This window comes from Papaver somniferum, chromosome 8, assembly GCF_003573695.1.
Source record: "Papaver somniferum cultivar HN1 chromosome 8, ASM357369v1, whole genome shotgun sequence".
Lineage (NCBI taxonomy): Eukaryota > Viridiplantae > Streptophyta > Magnoliopsida > Ranunculales > Papaveraceae > Papaver > Papaver somniferum.
Window position 1 is genome coordinate 147,487,664 of NC_039365.1, and position 15,104 is coordinate 147,502,767.

Consider the following 15,104-nt stretch of genomic DNA (forward strand, 5'->3'; position numbering starts at 1 on the left):
CATTTTATGGAGGAGAGTTCTTTTTGAACTTGTGATTAATTGTCAAATCTTTGTGGGGAGTGCAGCTGTGGAATATTATAGGGGTTATTTTGTATCTTTATAAACTCATTGATGAATGCATTTATCTTCGGCTTTATGATTGCATCTAAATAGTTGGTATATATGTTATTCTCTTTTGGTCATGAAGTATCTCTATGAAAATTTCATGAGGATCCCACTAGTTTTCGTACCTTTGCCAATTTATATTGACAAATATGGGGAGAATTAATGTGTAGTTTCATACTAAAAATACATATGGTTTACGGATCATTATGTAACGAGGAGTGGTTTTCATTTCGAGATGAAGTATTATCTAAAGGGGAGTGATACATATCACCATAGTATTGTTGTCAAAGTTGTGATACAATTGAACTTTGATGTTGTGTAATAATACTATGACACTGTATAACAATTATTGAGAGCATTTGTTTTCTCATAGTTATCGCTACGGATCTTCAACAACTATGATGCTGAGTTGAACACGTTTAGAATCATGGAGTACTTGGAAGTGACGAAGGTTTCGAGTTGTGTTGAAGATGCCAAGGAGATCAAGCATTTGGATGAAAAGCTACAAATTTTTATTTATTTTGTAATCCATATGTACTGATAGTTTTGTCATTAAAATTGACAAAGGGGGAGATTGTTAGAGCACTGCTCGGCCGAACTCGCATGCGTTGCTATCTCAAGCATGTTTGTCAAGTCTTGATTTCTAGCCTATTTATATATGTCTCGGACTAGGACATAAATTGTGTAGTTGAGCTTAGTTTTCACGGTGTTCATCATTTGAAGACGAAGAACTACTAAGGGGAGATTCTGGAACTTCATCGGCAAAAGGTATGTGGAGACTTAAACTCATCTATCACTTGGAAAGTCTATTTCTACTCTATCTCTTATATTGAGACATACTTCGTATTGCGATATAGTTTTCTATATACACATTTGAGATTTGGAGCTGAGTTTAACTCGCTTACATATTTCTCGAAATATGTGTTGGCAAGCTTTCGCTTCGACCAAGTTCATCTTATATCATGTGAAAATTGTCGAGTATCATCTTACATGGATTGTGTGATACAATCATTTGGTGTTGTCTTGGAATGTTTCGTAATGATTATTTCAATAACTTGAAAATTGCTTTGATGCTAATAGTGTGTGAAAAACGGCTATTGTCATCCTCAAAGAAAGTTTCAATGATTGAAATAAAAGTTTAGAACACTTAACCATTATTGGATATGTCATGTTGTGCACTCTTGCACATATGTAATCCATGTTCTGGAACCATAGTATTGAAAAGACGAGGGTACCCAAATATACCTCAATCTAAAACTTTTCCACCTATAAGTCTTTTCTCCGAAAGTGATTGTCTATGGACTGAGTCGAGACAATACAACTAATTGGTTCACACTTCGTGTGATCGTCTATGGATACGAGATCGAGACAATACGATAAAAAGATAACTTGTGTGATTGACTATGGATAAAAGATCAAGACAATACAACAACGAAGTATATTTACTTGATAAAAGGTTCGGACTTAACCAAACACAATTGGATTGCTATCAAGTAAATATGAACTAACATTTGTGTATTTTACTTCTAATTATAATAAAACAATTATAATACACAACAAGATTTTGTCAACGAGGAAACTGCAAATGCAGAAAAACCCCGGGACCTTGTTGAAAAAGCGGAGGTCTAACAGCCTCACCCAATATTTCGATTAGCAATCTGTATGGACAAACTCCAATATACTTTTATGAGAATCAACTAGACAGATAGACTCAATCAATAGAAAAGTATATCAAAGAGTTTTATATCTCTATCTCTTGATTTAATTCTTATTCAAGCAAATCTGCGAGTCTTGATTAAATACAAGAGATATAAACTTGGATGGTACCAAAGACCAATATCCAAGGATCAATCAATTTTCCAATCAACAACCAAAGGTTGGATTTCACAATTGATCTATACAACACATAACCTGTGATATTTCAATTATATAACAAAATATAATATGGAATAGAAATAACACAGACACCAGAAATTTTGTAAACGAGGAAACCGCAAATGCAGAAAAACCTCGGGACCTAGTCCAGATTGAACACCACACTGTATTAAGCCGCTACAGACACTAGCCTACTACAAACTAACTTCGGTCTGGACTGTAGTTAAACCCTAATCAATCTCACACTGATTCAAAGTACAGTTGCGCTTCTTACGTCTCTGATCCCAGTAGGATACTACGCACTTGATTCCCTTAGCTGATCTCACCCACAACTAAGATTTGCTACGACCCAAAGTCGAAGACTTGATATACAAATCTGTCTCACACAGAAAAGTCTATAGAATTGAATAAATATGTCTCCCATAGAAATACCCAAGAGTTTTTGTTCCGTCTTTTGATAAATCAAGGTGAACATGAACTAATTGATAAACCGGTCTTATATTCCCGAATAACAGCCTAGAATTATCAATCACCTCACAATAATCTAAATCGTATGGTAGCGAAACTAGATATTGTGAAATCACAAACGATGAGACGAAGATGTTTGTGATTTCTTTTTATCTTGCCCTGTCGGAGATATAATCTCAAGCCAATTATTCAATTGAACTCGTACGATAGAAAATGGCAAGATCAGATCGCTCAACTACAAGAAAAGTAGTTTCGTTTGGCTTCACAATCCCAATGAAGTCTTTCAGTTGTTAACCTACAGGGTCTCAAGAAGAAACCTAAGGTTAAAGGAGAATCGACTCTAGCAAACCAACTAGTATCACACAGGAGGTGTGGGGATTAGTCTTCCAGATACTAGATGTCTCCTTTATATAGTTTTCAAATCAGGGTTTGCAATCTAACTTACCTTGGTAAAAATCATTCAATATTCACCGTTACATGAAAAACCTGATTCAACCAAGCTAATTTCTTTCAACCGTTAGATCGAAACTTAATTAGCTTGTCACACACACAAATGAAATGCATTCATTTAGGTTTGAGTAACCGTACCTAAACGTGTACACTTAGTTGGTTCACAAATAGTTAACCAATGGTTAGCCATATGAGCACTTTCATATTAACCGTATTCATCTTTCTCATAACTAGTTCAAATGACTCATAAGAACTAGTTGAAGAGTTATTCAATTGCTTAGGTCTTTATTCATAGACACAATTGAAACAAAATCGGTTTGATCCACTTGAATCAATTCATGAACAATATAGCCACGGTTTGCAAATATTGCATTCCTTATAATTTATTGTTTTAAGTTCATGAATTACCGATTTGACATATCACCAGCTTGAGTACGCGTACGGGTATGGGTACCTTAGTTACCGGATTTGAGTTTATAAACTCAGCAGAAATTTTCGATTCGAAAATTCCGTGGGTATGCGTACCTAAGGTGACTGGTTTACTATTTTGCAAACTTACAAACTCCAGCAGAAATTTTCGGTATGAAAACTTCCGTGAATACGCGTACGGGTACGCGTACTCAACCTGTCTCCTTCACCAATACCGCGTGCACACATATGCACGCACTTGGCTTCCGGTACATGGATTTATATACTAATGTGCGAACACACTATATATGCTTATATCCATAGATGGTAATGTCAACTCTACATTTCAATCATTGAAACATTCTTCTATAATGTTATAACAATCGTTATATCGTCGTTAAAGCTATTTTCAAGATTGAAACGTCATCATGATTTTCGTCACGGGTAAAGATGAAAATGTTTAAAGAGAAAGCTTACCAACACATATTTCGAGAAAAAGATAGGCGAGTAAACTCGGCTCGAAATAGCAAATGTGTATGTATGAAAACTATCATACTTAAACGACTTTGTCTCAAGAGTAGGAGATAGAATAGACTTTTGAGTGACAGATAAGTTCAAGTCTCCACATACCTTTTAATCTGATGAAGTTCCACCGGTTCCTCGAGTAGTTCTTCGTCTTCGTAAGATGATCGCCATGGAGTCTGGAGCTTTAACTACACTCGACTATCCTAGAACGAGACTTAGTCATAAGTAAACTAGAAATCAAGACATATAGTTTTGATCACTAATATTGACAAACATGCTTGAGATAGTAACTCATGCGAGTTCGGACGAGCAATGCTCTAACACTTGTCCAGAATTGAATACTCTCAGGATTAAGCCGCTATACAAAATCTAAACAAACTTCGTATAGTTGAGACCAAACAACTAAACCTATAGTTCACCTAGTTCTGTATGTATCCATGCGCCTCCAACTTGCAATAACTCACACACTTGAAATAATTCCTTTGGTTCGTATTCCAAACAGTAAAGAAACAACAAATCTGCTCGGTAACAACTCTTTTCAAACAACGTGATATGAGTTTGACAAAAGGCTCTTCTGTTTATCCCAATAAGCTCCTTCGTCAGGTCCTTAGATCTATCTTTTCAACAACTATATTGTTAAGATTATGCAATCAATACTTTGAATCACAAATAAACGTATTGGTGCCGATCTACTAAACTAATCAATCAAATCTATTACAAAGATAAATCGATTATAGTTGGATACTTTTCCAGCCGAAACAAGTTTTGTGCACGCCAAAGATTATGAACCCAAATATCTTCATTGTCTTCAAGTCTTCTTTGATCTTCAATAAACACCTGCATACAATCAAATTGAATCTCTTGTGATCAATCACACACAGAACGGAGTCTGTTAGCGATGGATTATCACAAGACGTCTTTAGATCTACAAACAGTCTAAAGATCCCCGTCGAAACTTCTATCTATTTTGAGTGAATCTTATATCAGAAAAGAAAATTCTGAAGCATAAAAAAACTAGGTGCAATCAAAGTTCAACCACCGTTAGTTAATCAAATCAATTGAAAACTAATGATAAACTGCAATTATCTAGTTTCCCACCAACAGTACTAATAGATCTTCTCAATCCTAAAGAAGTCTTTAAACCGAGCGTCAGTAAGAGATTTCGCCTAATTAGGGTACTTTCCTCTCCGAATAGGCTTCTCCACCAGTAACAACACAACTAGGTAGTTTTCCTGGCTATGAGGATTAGTTTGCTAAAATTACTAACTTCAGTATTTATAGACAAGGAAGTTTGGACACCAAGGAATTTTAAAAACCGAGTATTCTCAAAGATATGCAATAAGGGCAAAATTGGTTTTCATAATTCCTGGAAATGCTTTGTCCAAATATTGAACGAAATCTCAGTTGAAAATCTCCAACTAGTAAATGCACATTACTAATTTTTATTTTTTAAAGATATGCATTTTAATTGCTGTAAATTAAAAGCATATAAAAACTAAAAACCTTAATTAAAAGATTCTCAATATATTTCGATTCGGGATTCTCCTTTAGCTATTAAGGAATATCTTTGAACAATAAAAGATAAGAGTTACTGCACATGTTCAAAGTATGTCGACATCTTTACTTTGTCAATCCTTTTTCATATTTACAATTTTGGAACCGATTTTCCACAGTTCCAAACAAGTTTAGAATTGGTTCATCTGACTTCCAAGAACTATGTGATTGATTATCCTATAAAATCACCATTAATGGGTTTCAAGGTTCTACCTCGACATAAAGTTTTGGTTCTACCTCCAAGTGGGTACTAGGATCAGTTACACTAGTTACCATAAAATGGCTAACTAAGTACTAGGATCGGTTACCACTTCTTATGGTAAAACTTGTGATCGGTTGACCAGGTTATAGGATCGGTTACACCAACTTACTAAAACTTGTTAAACCTCTTACAAGGATCGATTACACTCTCTATTGTGATCGGTCACACCTCTTACTAGGATCAGTTACACAATGGCTAGTACATAGTCACACCAAATTCAAGATATCGATATTACCATCTCAGGTGATTACTTAAGATCGGTTTCACTAATAAAAGTCATACCAATACAAAAGTAAGGCCTTGTGAATAGTTTTACCAAGATACATAAACAAGTTATGAGCGGTTATACTAAACACACATATTGGTAATTCAAAATATTTGCGATGAACAACAATACCAATTAGCCTAGCAACTTCCCTTTCGATTCACAAAACAAGTTTATGAATTTACTTCCTTTAAACGAATGTAAAACATTATTTCCTAGGACTAAATCTTCACCCATACCCATACATAATCACAATAGCATTCATACGATTATGTCGATGTCTTATATACGAAGTTCAAAAGATAGACGTTATACTTCGTATTGTAATTCCTTAATACTATGTCTAACTAGAGTATAATATCACAGCTTCGCAGTTATGTTTTCAATATGCACGACTTGAAAGATATGTTAGGGAATGATACAGTTCAAGTCAAATATTACTAACCTCAATTGGAAGGATGATGTCGTCGTTGTAGCTCCTTACTTCTTCACATTCTTCAAGTCTTCACGTAATACTTATAATGTCTCATATCCTAATACTTTCAAGCTAACCTATACGAAGTTGACTCTGGTAAATAATCAAGCGACTCTTTAAATGAGTTTTGGTTCACTAAAATATGACAAGCAATCTTGACATACCAACGCTTGGTTGGTTCAACCGAGCTATGCTCTAACAATCTCCCCTTTTATCATTTTTTAGTGACAAAACTATAACATCGTATGGATAAACAAATTACAAGAATTCATTAAACATACGCTTGATTCCAAGTTTCAACAACACAATAACCTGCATACATTCAATCCTTTAAATGCCGTTGTTGACATTATAATAACAAATCTAATACTCCCCCTAAAGGTAAGATAGGTATATTTCAATAAGCACGTCTTTGTTATTTCCATCATCATATGATATGTTACCCCCCCTAGTCTATGCTTTACTCTTTCGTTAGATATAACGTTTAAGCACCATTGTCCTTTCCTTAGTGATACTAAATCAATATCAATATAACTTGTTTACTCCATATATTTCTCCCCCTTTTTGTCATAAAATGACAAAGGTACGAGAAAATAAAGGACAAACCGAAAGGATCTTACAAAGAGACTTGCAAAACCTATAAAAGTTAAGCACGAGGGTTCCACACACCATTTTTGATAAACAATATCAAAACCGAAACTATAAAGTAAATTTGTTTTGATATGTTACCAAGGGAACAATTGCCCGAAGCAATTTTCCCTAATATTTTATCAAACTGGAAATCGACTAAGCACCTTAGTTCCTTTTCTAAACCGATTGTACAAATACAATCGCTTGTTTGATAAGACCAAAATAAAGATCAGAATTAACTCTATTTTTCTCATCAGGCTCTAGTTTTTCTCATCAATAACTTAGACCTTTCACTTTTAAACAGTACAAGTTTTAGGTTAGTTAACTAGCATTTCTTGTTAAGGCATTCGATTAGACTTGAATAACCGAAACCTCCACTTTGATAAGTCTAACTAAGATCAGAATTAACTTAGTTTCTCTTATCCAGAATCGAATTGGACTAAAAAATTCATTCCGAAAACCTTTTCTTTTGTTAAGCCATAAACAATTCATACAAACCAAATAACTCAATTTGCATAATTATTTACCTCAACCGGAAGCAATTGAAACAACATAGACATTAAAGTACTGCAATTGCACCGTAATTTCGTAAGCCTAAACAATTGATACCAATCAATAAAGCAAGATAACAATACTTTTTTTTAACTGGAAACAATTGAATCACATACATCCATACACAAGCAATGGAATAAAACATCAATTGTACCGAAGTTTTTTTAAGCAAAAGCAATAAATATATGCAATAAATATATGCAATAAAATCAGGCTTTTCTTAAACAGGAAAACGATTAACTAACAAATTTGTTACCTCAAGTTCCGCATCCTCTTCTCCCCTTAAGATATATCATTAAGTGCAAGTTCAAGATAGAACTCTCCCCCGTTATGTTGTCATCCTCTCGCAAAAGAACAACAACAAAAAGCGACCTTTACTAGAGAAAGGTTGAAAACCGGTTTTAACTATTGCAGTGCAAAAGTTGAAATCCCGAAACACATATGCTTTTATGATAAACCAAACGATTCAACATATTGTGACTTTTTCACATATTCTTTCAATTAGAACCCCTCATGATCCTTTGATAAAGCCTACCAACATGGGCTAGAACCCAATTCCGCTAAATCAAAAAGTCACCCACACCATAAGGGTTCACACATATGAGGACGAATATTAAGGTCATGAAAAACGAAATCAAACATCCCATAAACATACATAGCAATAAGATAAAGCATTCAAGCACAGGCTATGTAATCAAAAACTATCACAAGAAAAATTATAAAATAATAGATAGTTTTATTCAAAAATAGATTTTATTGTAATAATCAAAACTAATGTCTATTTTTATTAAAGATAAATATTAGTATTCGTTTGTTTGCTCATTAGATTCTTCTTCAGAGTCTTGATCTTTTTCGCCTCTTAAAAACTCATCATTGATCTCTAGGATTCACTTAAGAATTTATGGATCATTTCTGGAGGCAAAGGCTAATTGTATCTGAATATAGTCTAATTGTCTTCCAAGACGTAAGATATGGAATATGAGATCTCCATTGCTATAGATTTGATCATTTGAGATACTAGATCCCCTTTTTGTCCCACTCATCTGCTTGATAATTCCTTGAGAGACAGTTTTAGTGAGTTTCTCATCTCTGACGTTATTCCCCATTGTACACAACTTGGTGATGAGGCAGGGGTATCCAAGATTTCTATGGAAAGTTGTGGTATTGATAGATTCGATGATCTTAATCATTTGATTGATAAACATTCCACAAATATCAATTTGCTTTTTTCCTTCAAGAAGGTAGTATACAAGCTCAGCAAATTCTTTATCCCATTGTGAAGAATCTCTTGTGCAAGCAAACAGAGTTGCTACAACAAGTTTACCGAAAACCCTTAAGCAGAAGGGTACACATTTGGTTAGCATCTTTCCCTTTTTCCATTCAACAGTTTTTCCAATGATAAATTTTGAAATATTATCGTGCTCAATTTCAGAACCGTTAATCATGTGATTTCCTTCACTTTGTAATTGATGATCTTTGATATAATCTTTCTGTCGACATGATGGAAAGTATTTCCAACCAAAGTACTGAAAGTAAGTTTTTCATGATCGATATTATGAATATTAGCATAAAAAAATTCTTACTATATCAGGTGAATATTTCTCAAATTCGAACATATTTGCACAGATTCGGTCTTGAACGAACTTCACATAATTGGTTTTTGAAACATTTGGATCGAATCTCTTCTCAACAGTGAACCTTACTCCTTTTAAAGCTTGATATCTTTCAAAGCATGTACTATCCACGAAGATTGTGCGATCATGTTTGTCTTTGATCAAGTGAGGATACTTGATTTTCTCAATATCTCTAGGAGGAATGAATGGATTCAAATCCAGTTTGTCTGCTTTAGAGTCTTCCTCTCTTGATTTCCTTTTTCTCATACTTGCAAAAATATGAAAAACCCTAGTTACGGTTTCAATCAATCTTCCCCAATATGTTTGTAAACATAGCAAGAGGTTATCATTTATAGGAAGAATTGATACAAAAAACCAGAAATAACTAGCTTTAGGAAATTCTACCAAAATCGGAAACCGAAGCTTGTGGGGAAACAATTCCGATTTTATATCTAGGTATTTCTTTTGGAAAAATCGGTTTTTCACGGTCTGGATCTTTATCTCGGATTGATTCCATATTTTTGTCCAAAAATATGTTTACTCTTTTATTACCAGAATTTGATAACATCATTTGAAATTCACTTAAGAATTTTCTACCAGAGTATGTGAGATAAATTTGAAAAAAATATGATATTTGTTAAAGATACCATTCGAATCAAAAATCCTGTAATATTTCAAAAGATCACTTGCTTCATTAAAACATTTATGAGGTGTATGAAGCAATCCATTGTTAATAGAATTATTAACTGAAAATTCGTTCCTTGTAAGATCACACATTTTCCAAAATCGCATCCTAGATAAAGATAGATTGACAGTCTTTGCTTTGAAAATGTACATGTATATACTTTGGTAGTTCATCCAAAAGATATTTAAGATTCCATATTTTTCAAGAACACAATATCCATGGTTCATATAGTGATGAATTTTTTTGAGAGGAATCTTATGCATCTTCAAGATACATCCTGTCACATATAGAATTGTATCATTGTCACAGTCAGTAACAAACACAATGATATACAACTCTATCAGATCCAAAGGATTATGTAAGTCACTCAAGACATACATAGACATAATTCCAATTCCTAATACATTTAAGAATAAGAGTATTACATACTTCATTCGTGTCTTCCACCATGATTTTTTGAAGTAGTCAAATCCTGCCGTTACGTTAACTGAATCATTCATAAGATTCATTTTATTATAGGTTGGAACGCACCAAACACAGATTGTTAGATCTTTTCGTGTTTGCCTGCTCTGGTACCAATTGAAAATACGAGGGGTACCCAAATATACCTCAATCTAAAACTTTTCCACCTATAAGTCCTTCATCAGAAAGTGATTGTCTATGGACTGATTCGAGACAATACAAATAATCGGTTCACACTTCGTGTGATCGTCTATGGATACGAGATCCAGACAATACGACAACAAGATAACTTGTGTGATAAACTATAGATACAAGATCGATACAATACAACAACGAATTATATTTACTTGATAAAAGGTTCAGGCTTAACCAAACACAATAGGATTGCTATCAAGTAAATAGGAATTAACGTTTTTGTATCTTACTTCTAACTATAATAATAAAATTATAATTGCGGAAATAGAAAAGTAAAAGACACGGAAAGATTTTGTTAACGAGGAAACCGCAAATGCAGAAAAACCCCGGGACCTTGTCCAGAATTGAATACTCTCAGGATTAAGCCGATATACAAAATATAAACCAACTTCGTACAGTTGAGACCAAGCAACTAAACCTATAGTTCACATAGTTCCGTCTGTATCCCTGCGCCTCCAATTTGCAATAACTCATGCACTTGAAACAATTCCTTTGGTTTGTATTCCAAACAGTAAAGGAACAACAAATCTGTTCGGTAACAACTCTTTTCAAACAACGTGATATGAGCTTGACAAAAGGATCTTCCGTTTATCCCAATAAACTCATTTGTCAGGTCCTTAGATCTATCTTTTCAACAACTACCAAAGTAATTGTTAAGATTATGCAATCATTACTTTGAATCACAAAGAAACGTATTGGGGTCGATCTACTCAACTAATCAATCATATCTATCACAAAGATAAACCGATTATAGTTGGATCCTTTTCCATCCGAAACAAGTTTTGTGCACACCAAATTTTATGAACCCAAATATCTTTTTTGTCTTAAAATCTTCTTTGATCTTCAATAAACACCTGCACACAATCAACTTGAATCTCTTGTGATCAATCACACACAGAACAGAGTCTGTTAACAATGGATTATCACAAGACGTCTTTAGATCTACAAACAGTCTAAAGATCCCCGTCGAAACTTCGATCTAGTTTGAGTGAATCTTATATAAGAAGAGAAGATTCTCAAGCATAAACTAACTAGGTGCAATTAAAGTTCAACCACCGTTAGTCAATCAAATCAATTGAAAACTAACAATAAACTGCAATTATCTAGTTTCCCACCAACGGTACTAATAGAGCTTCTCAATCCCAAAGGATTCTTTAAACCGAGCGGCCGTAAGAGATTCGCCTAATTAGGGTACTTTCCTCTCCGAATAGGCGGCTCCACCAATAACAACACAACTAGGTAGTTTTGATGCCTCCGAGGATTAGTCTGCTAGAAATGCAAACTTCAGTATTTATAGACAAGGAAGTTTCGACACCAAGGAATTTCCAAAACCGAGTATTCTCAAAGATATGCAATAAGGGCAAAATCGGTTTTCATAATTCCTGGAAATGCTTTGTCCAAATATTGACCAAAATCTCGGTAGAAAATCTCCAACTAGTAAATGCACATTACTAATTTTTATTTTTTAAGGATATGCATTTTAATTGCTGGAAATTAAAAGCATATAAAAACTAAAAACCTTAATTAAAAGATTCTCAATATATATTTCGATCCGTAATTCTCCTTTAGCTATTAAGGAATATCTTTGAAAAATAAAAGATAATAGTTACTGCACATATTTAAAGTATGTCGACATCTTTATTTGGTAAATCCTTTTCATATTTACAATCTTAGAACCGATTTGACGCACTTCCAAACAAGTTTAGAATTGGTTCTTCTGACTTCCTAGAACTATGTGATTGACTATCCTATCAAATCACCATTAATGGGTTTCACGGTTCTACCTCAACATAAAGTTTCGGTTCTACCTCCAAGTGGGTACTAGGATCGGTTACACTAGTTACCATAAAATGGCTAACTAAGTACTACGATCGGTTACCACTTCTTATGGTAAAACTTGTAATAGGTTGACCAAGTTTTAGGATCGGTTACACCAATTTACTAAAACTTGTTAAACCTCTTACAAGGATCGATTACACTCTCTCTTGTGATCGGTCACACCTCTTACTATGATCAGTTACCCAATGGTTAGTATCTAATCACACCAAATTCAAGATATCGATCTGTAGATAGTGTATTTTCGACAGAGGATAAAATTGTAAAACCATAATTGTAGTACTCCTGATCCAGCAATCAGATGAGTGTTGAGACTCATGTCTCTTGTCGAAATCATGAAAATCTCATGCCACAAAACCTCTGACTGAGAATGCTGTCTCTCTGAGTATATGTAGATGTGTAGTCTCTCAGCTGAGGCAACGACACATCTCATAAATACTGAGCAATTTCAGTAATTAATTCTATATAGAATCGAATGATTGGACGGCTCCTAGACAACTTGCCTGCTAGTATATATCAACAACGTCTTCAAGATGCAACAATGTTTTCCCTAACAATATAAAAGAAATGTGAAGTTTTAACAAGCTCATATCTCTCAATCCTCAGATAATTAATGCTCCTAGACATCATGCCTGCTAATATAGATCCATCAATTAATTATCTCTAATCGTTAACTGAATATTCAGCAATATTCTACGATTCTTCGTAATATTTAGTCACTTCAATTTGTGGTTATTCCCAGCAGAATTCCATGGGTTAGCGATAAATATTCAACATGCGTGCATCTGAGCACCTATCGAGTAAGCCCCGACCAAAATGGTGCGAGTGTACTCAGCAATAATGCACAAACGAGCACATGAATGCGCAAACGAGCATTCCAAAACACAAAGGAACGATGAACCTATGCAAAATAGGAAGAAAAATATTAGTAATAAAATATTCGCAAAGGCGTTAGGGGAATGGGTCCACCGGCCGGCCAGTCACGACGTGGCCAATCCCACGCTAATTTTATATTTTATTATTTTCCCCGATCTCATGAAAATCTCTTCGTTCGAGCAAAATCTCCTTCGTTTCAAGGAAACTCCTCAGTCTCATGGTGTTTCCTCGCATCAAAGAAATAAAATAATTAAGAAAGGTATCGTGGGACCGGGCTCACTAGCCGTCCGGCCATGCCCTAGACGTGGCCGGTCCCACACCTCATGGTTCCTTATTATTTTGTTATTTCTCTCATTCCATGGACATTCCCTGATTTTATGATATTTCCCTCAACTCATGGAAATTATATAAAATTAGGGAAAAAGCTCACGGGACCGGGCTCATTGGCCGGCCGGCCATGCCCTAGCCGTGGCCGGTCCCACACGCCCATGTCCTATTATTTTAATATTATTTGTTCCCTCATCTCATGGAAACTCCTTGATTTCAACAAATTCCTTGGTTTCAACAAACTCTTTGATTTTATATATTTCTCTAAAATCATGAAAAATATTATAAAATTAGAAAAAGTGCCTTGGGACCGGGCTCTTTGGCCGGCCAGCCATGCCTTTTCCATAGCCAGTCCCACACTTCATGATTCCTTCATTAAATTATTATTTATTCCTTCATCTCATGAAGTTTTTCCTTGTTTCAGCAAAAATCCCTAATTTCTTCATATTTTCTCAAAATGTTGCTCAAACGCACACCGGAAAATATCGAAACTCTCAGGACTAAGACATGGACATTATGGTGACACGGGCATGTCTCCTTGACCGACCAAGGTCGTCCCTGAGGCTTGCGAAAATCCGGTCCCACGTGTTTTAACAATTTTGACCTAATTTGATCAATTGCTCACATTGGGTCCAAACTCTTCTCAGACAACTGGGAGTTTTCTCAAACGACCATCACCTGGTCCCATGACCACCAAAGACCGTTCTCATGCTCCCTTGGTCCATAATCAGGTTTTACCACCTGATGCTCGCACGAGCATTATTTTAATAAAGGATTAAACCAGCATTTAATCATCCTTTCACCAACTGATCTTCAAGAGACTTTGGTATTTTTGCTCACTTGAGCATCTGGGCGTTACATGGTCGATTTTTTATCCCATATAGTCGGTCCCTCCTTCACTCTGTGATTGATTTTCAATAAATCATCAATCGATCAAAATTAGGGTTTCGAATCCAGAGCTCTGCGAAAACATAATTCTGAGCAGATTCAAACGCTAATAATTTTACGATGATCCCGTGATCAACACTTTAATAATTATGCTCAGCTCAAATGCCAGCATCTTAAATTAGCATTTTACTCAGATGAGCAATATTTGCTCAGATGAGCAACATTTGCTCAGTCCATGAATATTGGTTCGACTATTAATATTCAACAATTCATCAAGAGCAACATATGCTCAGATGAGCAATATTTGCTCAGATCAAGGGATATTGGTTCAACTATCAATATTCAATGATACCAATAACTGATCAAACGAGAAATATTTTCTCATACGAGCAATATTTCCCCAGACTAAGGAATATTGGTTCAACTATCAATATTCAACAATTCAGCAACAATTTGCTCGTCTTAAGTTATCAACATTTATTCTTCAATGATACCTTCGTCTCAACAGACATGTTCATGAGTCTCAGAACATTTTCAAATCACGTTCGACTCAGCAATACAAGGACTCATCATCCCATAAATTCAGCAACTGACTCCACAATCACGAGATGTCAATCACGTCACATGGGGGGATATTAACTAGGGTTTTGGTC